The following is an 11068-nucleotide window of genomic DNA, read 5'->3' as shown; positions in this document are numbered from 1 at the left end:
AAATGATAAATGAATTCAGTAAGGTAGCAGGATACAAGGTTAATATACAAAGTTTGATAGCATTTTTATACATCAGCAATGAACAGACTGAGACAGAATTGAAGAAAACAATACCATTTACAATAGCCACAAAGCAAAAAAGGATACCCAGGAATAAATTTAACTGAAAAGATGAAGATCTCTGTAAGGAAAACTGAAAAATTGAAAAAAGAAATGGAATATAATACAAAAAAAAAATGGAAGGACATTTCATGCTCTTGGATTGGAAGAACCAGTATAAGCAAAGTATTATTCCTGCCCAAATTAGTATACATATTCAATGTGATTCTGATCCAATTACCTGAATCATTCTTCACAGAAAGAGAAAAAACAATTACAAAATTTATCTGTAATCATAAAAGACCTCATGTTGCCAAGGCAATATAGTACCAAAAATAAATAAAAATATGAGGCATCTCACTACCTGACATTAAAGTATATTACAAAGCAGTGATAATCAAAACAGCATGATACTGGCACAAAAATAGATACACAGACCAATGGAACAGAATAGAGAATCTAGAAATAAACGTCAAATCATATAGTCAATTGATCTTTGATAAAGGGTATAAGACAATGATATTGAAGAAAGAAAGTCTTTTAGCAAATGGTGTTTTATCTGTAGAAAAATGAAACTGGACCCCTCTCTCTTATCATTAACTAGAATTAACTCAAAATGGATCAAAGATTTAAATATAAAGCCTGTAATTATAAAACTACTATTATAAAATATAAGAGAAACTTTTGAAGAACTTGGAGTAGGTGAAGATTTCTTAAATAAGATTCCTAAAGCACAAGCAATAGTCTCGGAAGTAGAGAAGTGGGATTACATCAAGTTAAAAAGCTTCCTCACAACAAAGTAAACTATAACCACAAAGAAAAGACAACCCTCAAAATGGGAGAAAATGTTTGCAAATCACTTCTCAGATAAGGGATTTATATCTTGAATAGATAAGGAATTCAAGCAGCTCACTCATAAAAAAATGAATAATCCAATTAAAAATGGGCAAATGAATTAAATAGACAGCTCTTCAAGGAAGACTTATGAATGGCCTAGTAGCATATGAAAAAATGTTTAAAGTTTGTTGTCACAAGGGAAATGCAAATTAAAACCACAGTGAGATACCATTTAATCCCAGTTAGAAAGGCTAGTATTAAAAAAATAAAGAACATGTCTTGGTGGGGCTGTGGTGAAAAGAGAAATGTCTATACTTTTGGTTGTAGTCCAACTTCTGTGAGAAACAATATGGAAGTGTTTAAAAACTTCCAAACTTCCATATGACCCAGTAATCCTACTCCTTGGTATTTACTCAAAGAATAGGGCAATATGCAACAGAAAGACACTTGCACATCTATGCTTACTGCAGCATTATTTACAATTACTAAAACACGAATTTAACCTAAGTGTACAAAAACGGATGACTGGGTTAAAAAACTGGGGTACGTATATATTGCAGAATATTACACAGGTATAAGAAACAATGATATCCCATTGTTTGATTCACAATGCATGAATATATAAGACTTAATGTTGAGTGAAGTGACCCAGACTTTGAAAGACACACATTGTATATCCCCACCCAATCTGTACTGAGTGCTATGGCAGAGATTGAGAGACTTGAAAATGTGATGGTGGAGAGGACTGATGTAAATGCTAGAGACTGTAAGGAGGGAGAAGGGACAGTAGAGACTGGGTGGTAGAGGATGGCTGTGAAGTGCAACAGGAGGAAACATCTGATGGAAATGGAAAAATGTAACATAAAAAAAAAAAAGATTCACTAGAGAAAAAAAAATTAAAAAGATATTCCTATTAGGCCAAATTGTCAAAACAATAATAGTAATACCGAATTCCTGTCATCTTAGATTATGTTAAGATATAGAGTTATCAAATGATTATTAACTATTTCAACTTCTTAATTTTAAATATATTTTAAATTTGCCAGAGAGTGCATGTGTTTACTGGAGAGAGAGAGAGAGAGAGAGAAAGAGAGAGAGAAAGTGAGAAAACATCCCTATGGAGAATGGTCACACTGCAATCCCTTCTCTATTCTTTCGTCCTTTTGGGACCTTGGGCATGCATGGAGTATTTGTGAAGCCACCAGGTTTGGGATTCAAACAGTGCAGTCAGCCACATGGGATCCAGCTGTGTTAACCACCACACCACAGGCTGGTCCTAGCTACTTAAATTTCATCCAGGTCTGGATATAGATCTCACCGGGTATCCGGAACAGGAAATTCTAAATCTGGTCTGTTGCTAGGTGCTACTAGTTGATTAATTTTATCAATTTTTGCTAAAATTGTTATAAAGGCCAAGGGTACTTGGTCCATATAATTGACTATGAGGAATCTGCACAAGTTATATATCAGAGAATTCCTAATTACACTACTATACTATCACTTTATTAACTTGTTTGTTTACAGCAGAAATGGATTCTACTACTGATTTTTGTATCTCTAGAGTGACATCAAAGAGCAATATTTTCTTCAAAACTGTGTTCTAAATAAATGATTAGAGAAGAAGAAAAATATAAGCCATATTTTCATTATGAAAACAATTTTACATTGACAATGAAAATGTGTACCATCTGAAACAAAGGTAGTTCATTCTTGGTAAGAAATTAATGCTAATAGGGACTAGCAGTTAGCGTAATGGCTATGTTGCTGGACTCCCATGTAGTCGACTGCAATTCGAGTCCTGGACCCGGTGGTGTGTGTGTGAGTGCCCAAGATCCCAAGAGGAGAAGGGAGGAGAAGGGATTGCGGAGTGGCAATTCCCCCTGAGGGGTGGTTTCTCACTTTCTGTCTCTGTCTTTCTGGAGAGCGCATGCGCCCTGTAACAAAAACCTCTCCAAAAAAGAAAAAAAAAGAAATTATTGCTAATATATTATTGTAATGGCCAACCCAATCTTTCTCTGCAACATGGTTATTGGATGATGCTTTGGAGTACAAAATTGGAAACAGAGTAACAATGAGTACTGATAACTGAATTCTTCAGACACTAATATTTGACTGGAAGTCTTACCTGGAAAACTGAATCAGGGAATATAGCTAAATAATATAAATGCTGAAATAATGATATCTTGTGTTGAAAACTCATGGCAAAACGAAAGGAGCAGCAGGTATTTACCCAACAAAGAACTTGTCTCCTGCAATTGTTTGGTACAGAGCTTAACTGTGATGCATAACCATGATGTAGCTGGATAAATTTGCACAATGTAAGGGCTACCCTGACCAGGAGACGTCAACAGAACAGCTGTTCCCACATATTTTCCACTTTTTACTCTTCAAATCACCAGTCTATTCATAGGACCTTTATGACTATTTTCTTTTAATCTCACCAATTTATTTGCCCTTAAGTAAGAATTCACTACCAGTTATTTCTACGTATTTTATTATTTCTCTCAGAAATATAATGTTTAGGTGCTTATTTCTCATTCCAACTAAAAACCTCTTAAATCTGTAAGAAATAAGTGTCTCATGTGACTAAGCCACAGTAAGAACATTTGGAGGAAGTGATTATGACAATCAACACTGATCTGAAAAAAAAAGTGCCAAAAATTGTATCTTACATAATGTGAATAAAATGGTTTTTAAAAGAAACTATTGTACAATATTTTCCATGTATATCAAGTCATATTATATCAAACAGTCTTCATAAACCTATATTTAGCCACGAATGCCTCTTTTGAAGGGAGAGTTCATTAATGTATAAATGCATACAGCAGGACACATCACTCAGCATGCTAGTGGTGAGCAGAGACTACAGGGGTATTCGTTCTTGAGAGCACAGTCAGAGGTGTGAGAGATCACTGTGGCACGGTTTCCCTTCCTGTCATCGAACACTGGTTTTGACTAGGGTTCTACCATTGTGATTTTTGTCTCTCCAAATATATACCTTGACTTAGTCCATCCATGGAATGTGAAAATGCAAGTGGCTTATTTCTGAGATATCAATCATAGGCATTTGGCTCAAACTGGAACCTCGAAGACTCAGAGCCATCTATCTGCCTGTCCCAGCCAGTGTGCTTTCTAATCCCTGACTGTAGAGAGTCACAACTACCATTTAATCCCAGTTAGAAAGGCTAGTATTAAAAAAATAAAGAACATGTCTTGGTGGGGCTGTGGTGAAAAGAGAAATGTCTATACTTTTGGTTGTAGTCCAACTTCTGTGAGAAACAATATGGAAGTGTTTAAAAACTTCCAAACTTCCATATGACCCAGTAATCCTACTCCTTGGTATTTACTCAAAGAATAGGGCAATATGCAACAGAAAGACACTTGCACATCTATGCTTACTGCAGCATTATTTACAATTACTAAAACACGAATTTAACCTAAGTGTACAAAAACGGATGACTGGGTTAAAAAACTGGGGTACGTATATATTGCAGAATATTACACAGGTATAAGAAACAATGATATCCCATTGTTTGATTCACAATGCATGAATATATAAGACTTAATGTTGAGTGAAGTGACCCAGACTTTGAAAGACACACATTGTATATCCCCACCCAATCTGTACTGAGTGCTATGGCAGAGATTGAGAGACTTGAAAATGTGATGGTGGAGAGGACTGATGTAAATGCTAGAGACTGTAAGGAGGGAGAAGGGACAGTAGAGACTGGGTGGTAGAGGATGGCTGTGAAGTGCAACAGGAGGAAACATCTGATGGAAATGGAAAAATGTAACATAAAAAAAAAAAGATTCACTAGAGAAAAAAAAATTAAAAAGATATTCCTATTAGGCCAAATTGTCAAAACAATAATAGTAATACCGAATTCCTGTCATCTTAGATTATGTTAAGATATAGAGTTATCAAATGATTATTAACTACTTCAACTTCTTAATTTTAAATATATTTTAAATTTGCCAGAGAGTGCATGTGTTTACTGGAGAGAGAGAGAGAGAGAGAGAAAGAGAGAGAGAAAGTGAGAAAACATCCCTATGGAGAATGGTCACACTGCAATCCCTTCTCTATTCTTTCGTCCTTTTGGGACCTTGGGCATGCATGGAGTATTTGTGAAGCCACCAGGTTTGGGATTCAAACAGTGCAGTCAGCCACATGGGATCCAGCTGTGTTAACCACCACACCACAGGCTGGTCCTAGCTACTTAAATTTCATCCAGGTCTGGATATAGATCTCACCGGGTATCCGGAACAGGAAATTCTAAATCTGGTCTGTTGCTAGGTGCTACTAGTTGATTAATTTTATCAATTTTTGCTAAAATTGTTATAAAGGCCAAGGGTACTTGGTCCATATAATTGACTATGAGGAATCTGCACAAGTTATATATCAGAGAATTCCTAATTACACTACTATACTATCACTTTATTAACTTGTTTGTTTACAGCAGAAATGGATTCTACTACTGATTTTTGTATCTCTAGAGTGACATCAAAGAGCAATATTTTCTTCAAAACTGTGTTCTAAATAAATGATTAGAGAAGAAGAAAAATATAAGCCATATTTTCATTATGAAAACAATTTTACATTGACAATGAAAATGTGTACCATCTGAAACAAAAGTAGTTCATTCTTGGTAAGAAATTAATGCTAATAGGGACTAGCAGTTAGCGTAATGGCTATGTTGCTGGACTCCCATGTAGTCGACTGCAATTCGAGTCCTGGACCCGGTGGCTTAAACTCACACCGTGTGTGTGTGTGTGTGTGTGTGAGTGCCCAAGATCCCAAGAGGAGAATGGAGGAGAAGGGATTGCGGAGTGGCAATTCCCCCTGAGGGGTGGTTTCTCACTTTCTGTCTCTGTCTTTCTGGAGAGCGCATGCGCCCTGTAACAAAAACCTCTCCAAAAAAGAAAAAAAAAGAAATTATTGCTAATATATTATTGTAATGGCCAACCCAATCTTTCTCTGCAACATGGTTATTGGATGATGCTTTGGAGTACAAAATTGGAAACAGAGTAACAATGAGTACTGATAACTGAATTCTTCAGACACTAATATTTGACTGGAAGTCTTACCTGGAAAACTGAATCAGGGAATATAGCTAAATAATATAAATGCTGAAATAATGATATCTTGTGTTGAAAACTCATGGCAAAACGAAAGGAGCAGCAGGTATTTACCCAACAAAGAACTTGTCTCCTGCAATTGTTTGGTACAGAGCTTAACTGTGATGCATAACCATGATGTAGCTGGATAAATTTGCACAATGTAAGGGCTACCCTGACCAGGAGACGTCAACAGAACAGCTGTTCCCACATATTTTCCACTTTTTACTCTTCAAATCACCAGTCTATTCATAGGACCTTTATGACTATTTTCTTTTAATCTCACTAATTTATTTGTCCTTAAGTAAGAATTCGCTACCAGTTATTTCTATGTATTTTATTATTTCTCTCAGAAATATAATGTTTAGGTGCTTATTTCTCATTCCAACTAAAAACCTCTTAAATCTGTAAGAAATAAGTGTCTCATGTGACTAAGCCACAGTAAGAACATTTGGAGGAAGTGATTATGACAATCAACACTGATCTGAAAAAAAAAGTGCCAAAAATTGTATCTTACATAATGTGAATAAAATGGTTTTTAAAAGAAACTATTGTACAATATTTTCCATGTATATCAAGTCATATTATATCAAACAGTCTTCATAAACCTATATTTAGCCACGAATGCCTCTTTTGAAGGGAGAGTTCATTAATGTATAAATGCATACAGCAGGACACATCACTCAGCATGCTAGTGGTGAGCAGAGACTACAGGGGTATTCGTTCTTGAGAGCACAGTCAGAGGTGTGAGAGATCACTGTGGCACGGTTTCCCTTCCTGTCATCGAACATTGGTTTTGACTAGGGTTCTACCATTGTGATTTTTGTCTCTCCAAATATATACCTTGACTTAGTCCATCCATGGAATGTGAAAATGCAAGTGGCTTATTTCTGAGATATCAATCATAGGCATTTGGCTCAAACTGGAACCTCGAAGACTCAGAGCCATCTATCTGCCTGTCCCAGCCAGTGTGCTTTCTAATCCCTGACTGTAGAGAGACACAATACTAAAGGGACTTTCAAAACATATTTGCAGCCAGCCTCTAAAATTACTCTGCTACAATATACTTACTTACTTATTCATCCAGATGTTTAAACGATTTATGGAGAGGTTTTAGAGAAAGGAGAAAAAGGAGAAGTAGAGGGGGCTCTTTTTGCTTGCTGTCTTGCCAAGAGGAATCAGAAGGTGATGGCATACCGGCTTTTGAAACAGGCAAGATAACTTATCAATATCTTGTTTCCTCTATGCAATTTCAGGGGTCAAGCCCCAAGTCCTTTTCCTTATTAGCTTATTTAGTACTGGTGTATCGAGCTGGCATTACCAGTTGTCTATAGCCATCATTTGGAAGTTGTGGCCTGAGGCTGTGACTGTATTTTCAAGCACATTAGCAACCAGAGTTTGCTGATTGACTATGATCAATCCCATGGAGAGAGCTAATCTAAACTGTTACTGACAAACCGAACTACATCTAAGTTATTTCAAGGTGATAACCGATCAACTTTTTAAAGATGTATGGGATACTGATTCAATAACCTTTCTTAGCAAACTCAGACAGTATCCATCTAGTCATGCTCACTGTCTAAAACTTCATTATTTTTGCCTTTTACATAAGATCCACAAATAATTATTTTGATGTACATAAGAAACCTCTCAGTGCAGTAATTTCCAGTCACTAGACTTAAATCAGAATAGCTTTATGCAGATTAATTCAGTATATGTTTTTGCATATTAATCAGTGTTCCTCTTTATTTTTTTTCTTTTTTAAAGGTCAGAGAAATAAAGGAATTTCTGATGTTGTGTGTGTACTTTCTACCACTTACTAGAAAATTGGGTCTTGAAAGTAAAAAGGCACTGTTGTACAACCAGAAATCCAGAAATATGTAATAAATATAACCTATGAAATAAACTCATGGGTTTTCCCTGAAGCTCTCAAATACAGCAATATAAATCTTCCTCCTGGTTACTGAGTTTCAGTCTTGGAATTTAAAAAGTGGTTTGAATATAGTGCATACATACATATAGAGAGAGTATTATAGATATACCTAAATATAAGGTGACTTCAAAGTCTGTGGAAAATGGGCTTAAAATTTGAGTTTATTTTCGTGCAAAAATCTTTTGAAATCCACGAGCGCTTTCTTATGATGCGCATTTTTCATAAATTTTTGAAAGACCCCCTTCTGTAATGGTATATACCTTCTGCATATATATATATGTTGATAACAAAATAACACTTACAGAGCAAATCTCTATTTTATATCTAATACTCATATTTTAAAGTACCTTTAAAAATTCAGACTCCTTCATCTTTAAGTGCTTTTGAAAATTGTTCTATTCTTCACACACACAAATACACATACAAAATAACAAAATAAAAATAAAGAAATAGGAGAACGGAGTTGGCTTAATGGTTGTGTCTCAAGACTACCATGTGGTTGACCACAATTCGAGTCCCAGACCCAGTGGCTTTAAACTCATGCCAGACACATGTGCGTGCATGCCCAAGATCACAAGAGGAGAATGGAAGAGAAGGGATTGCAGTATGGCCATCCCCCCTGGGGGGTGATTTAGCACTTTCTGTCTCTCTGTCTCTCTCTGTCTTTCTGGCGAGCGCAGGCACCCTATAGCAAAACCTCTACAAAAAAAAAAAAATTAAATAAATAAATAAATAAATTCTTAGTTTTAAAAAATGCTTAACTAATAAGCCTGTTTATATGAAAATTACCCACATGATTCTCATTGTATTCAGGAACCTTGTTTTCCAAATCACTTAAAACTTTTCTATTTGTAATTCCAGGACTTGGAAGGGTCTTCACATTTTCACATTGCGATCATGCCCACCCTAAAATACATGTCTGGGGTGCTCTAACGGTTCATGAGTCAACAAACTCCAGTAATTGACAGAGGATATGAAACTCTCTGAATTATTTTGCTTAACAGTATTAACCACAGGGTTTCAGAGAGATAAGTCAAAGGAGATGTAAAACAAATAGGAGATGGAAAACAAATACGTAAAGAACAAGTTTCTGGGGAGTTTTCTCTAGTTTTGTATCACAGAAATCTTTGTTTCATCAACATTCATACTTCCTTATTTTCTTTCAGGGTTCTCGTAGGTTTATACATTGCACACACTAAGGTGATATACACATTGTATGAATTCTGTATTTGTTTTATTAACTGTAAATGAAATTGCCTTTCAGATACACCATGTATTCGAAATTCCATCCCATTTGAAAGGTAACAGTTCACTCTAGAGCTACTTTTGATGTCATTGGCCATAAAATTTAGAAGTCAATGACTAGGGCCAGCAGGTGATGTGGTGGTTAAGGCACTGGACTCCCACATGGCTGACCGTGGTTCAAGTCTCAGACTATGCTGGGCACATGTGCTTATGTGTCCTAAATCCCAGGAGAATAATGGAGGAGAAAGGCTTGTGGCTTGGACATCTCCCTTGGGGCATGATTCCTCACTTTTTCTGTTTGTGTCTTTCTGTGTCTCTTTCATGAGCATATATGCTCTATGGCAAAAAAAAAACTTACAAAAAAAGAAAAAAGAGCTAAATTCCTTGACATTTCAAAGGAAAATATTTAGACATAGGAACAGTAAGGTGGAGAGGTAAATTCTATATGAATTCAAAATCAGTCTAGTAAAAAAATACCTAAAGCACAATAACCCAAAGAAGCACACCATTTATTTCACTATGAGTCAGAGTTTGATCTTTTCTCTCTTTGGTATAAAATGCTTATGAACGGGGACCAGCAGGTGGTCTAATAGTTAAGGTGATGGACTCCCACATGGCCAACCATGGTTTGAGTCCCAACCTGGTGGTTTTCTTTCTCACGTTCCTTCCCTCTCTCTCTCTGGTCAAATTAAATAATAATAATAATAAAAGTAAAAAAAAATAATTATTTTAAAATGTTTACAAATTAGTAAAATAATTTATATTTATAATATTCATGGGAGAAAAGTGAATAGGACAAAACATAAGCGTATAGAAAATAAATTACTAAAAGGATCAGCAATTTTCATGATTAGAATAGTTGTAGAAGCCTATATAATTCACTATTATAAATTATTTGTAATTCTACCAAGATACTAATTTATTGAATATGTGCTATTACAACTAGGCCTCTTCTTTCATGTTTTGCTTTTATGTTGAATTGAGAAATATAAATCGGAATCTCAGGAACAGAATGACTAAATCAGAGTAATCTTACATTTTCTCAGTAGTCTCCCACAGTCAAGGAATGCTTATCTCAGAGTAGTCATGTTTACATCTTAGTCAGCGCACACTAATGTGTGTGTGTATGTGTAAGAGGGGAAACTGATCTACTTACGTTATCCCAGAATCAAATGATACTCAACACTGACATATCAAAAAATGTCTTAACATACTCCACTGTATAGCTACTCTTTGCTAATAAAGTGTGATTCTTCTGAAGCTAAATGGTCATTATCAAGAAAATTTGTTTTTCAAAAATATAAGCTACTTGTTTTCCAAATGCATGTATTTTACCTTATTTGTTGAAACTTCCTGTCAAAAACCAAGAGAATGTGTGGTGAGGAACTATGATCTAATTATAAAAATGGAATTTAATTGTGTGCAGGATAATACAATAGAAGAAACTGCCTAACGATTTAAACAGGAAATGGTAACCCCTTGCAGGAAAATATCTCATTACAAAAGAAAAACACCTTAGCACAGTCTCTATTACAGTATATCAAACTAGCTATTTTTAACTCTGGGCTTGGAAACTTCTTTTTTGGGATCCACAGTGTTTACTCCTCTCCTGAACTCTCCCTTCTCCAGTCCTCTGCATGCGTCCTGCATCTTCTTCATCTAATGAGGACCTTACTCAAAAAGCCTAATAGGTCTTTGTGCTCCAGCACGGTCCTTTGCAGAAAAGTATCTGCAGTTAAAAGATTCCCTCTTCCAGACTCAGACATCTGACTGCTTCGAACATGACAAAACCAACCGCCTTTCTAACCAGATCCCGACTCACTTCCCATCTTCGGGTTC

At 35.7% G+C, this 11068-nt stretch overlaps 1 protein-coding gene across 2 annotated transcripts in view; it reads right to left on the bottom strand.

The window, feature by feature from the left end:
- Positions 1–11068, bottom strand: part of ST8SIA4 (ST8 alpha-N-acetyl-neuraminide alpha-2,8-sialyltransferase 4) — a 114270-nt gene that overhangs the window by 46196 nt on the left and 57006 nt on the right. The window lies entirely within an intron of this gene.

This window comes from Tupaia chinensis, unplaced genomic scaffold (genome assembly GCF_000334495.1).
Source record: "Tupaia chinensis unplaced genomic scaffold, TupChi_1.0 Scaffold000002_1, whole genome shotgun sequence".
In the NCBI taxonomy this organism is placed as follows: domain Eukaryota; kingdom Metazoa; phylum Chordata; class Mammalia; order Scandentia; family Tupaiidae; genus Tupaia; species Tupaia belangeri.
The sequence above is the reverse complement of the archived record's forward strand: the minus strand, read 5'-3'. Positions and strand labels throughout refer to the sequence as shown.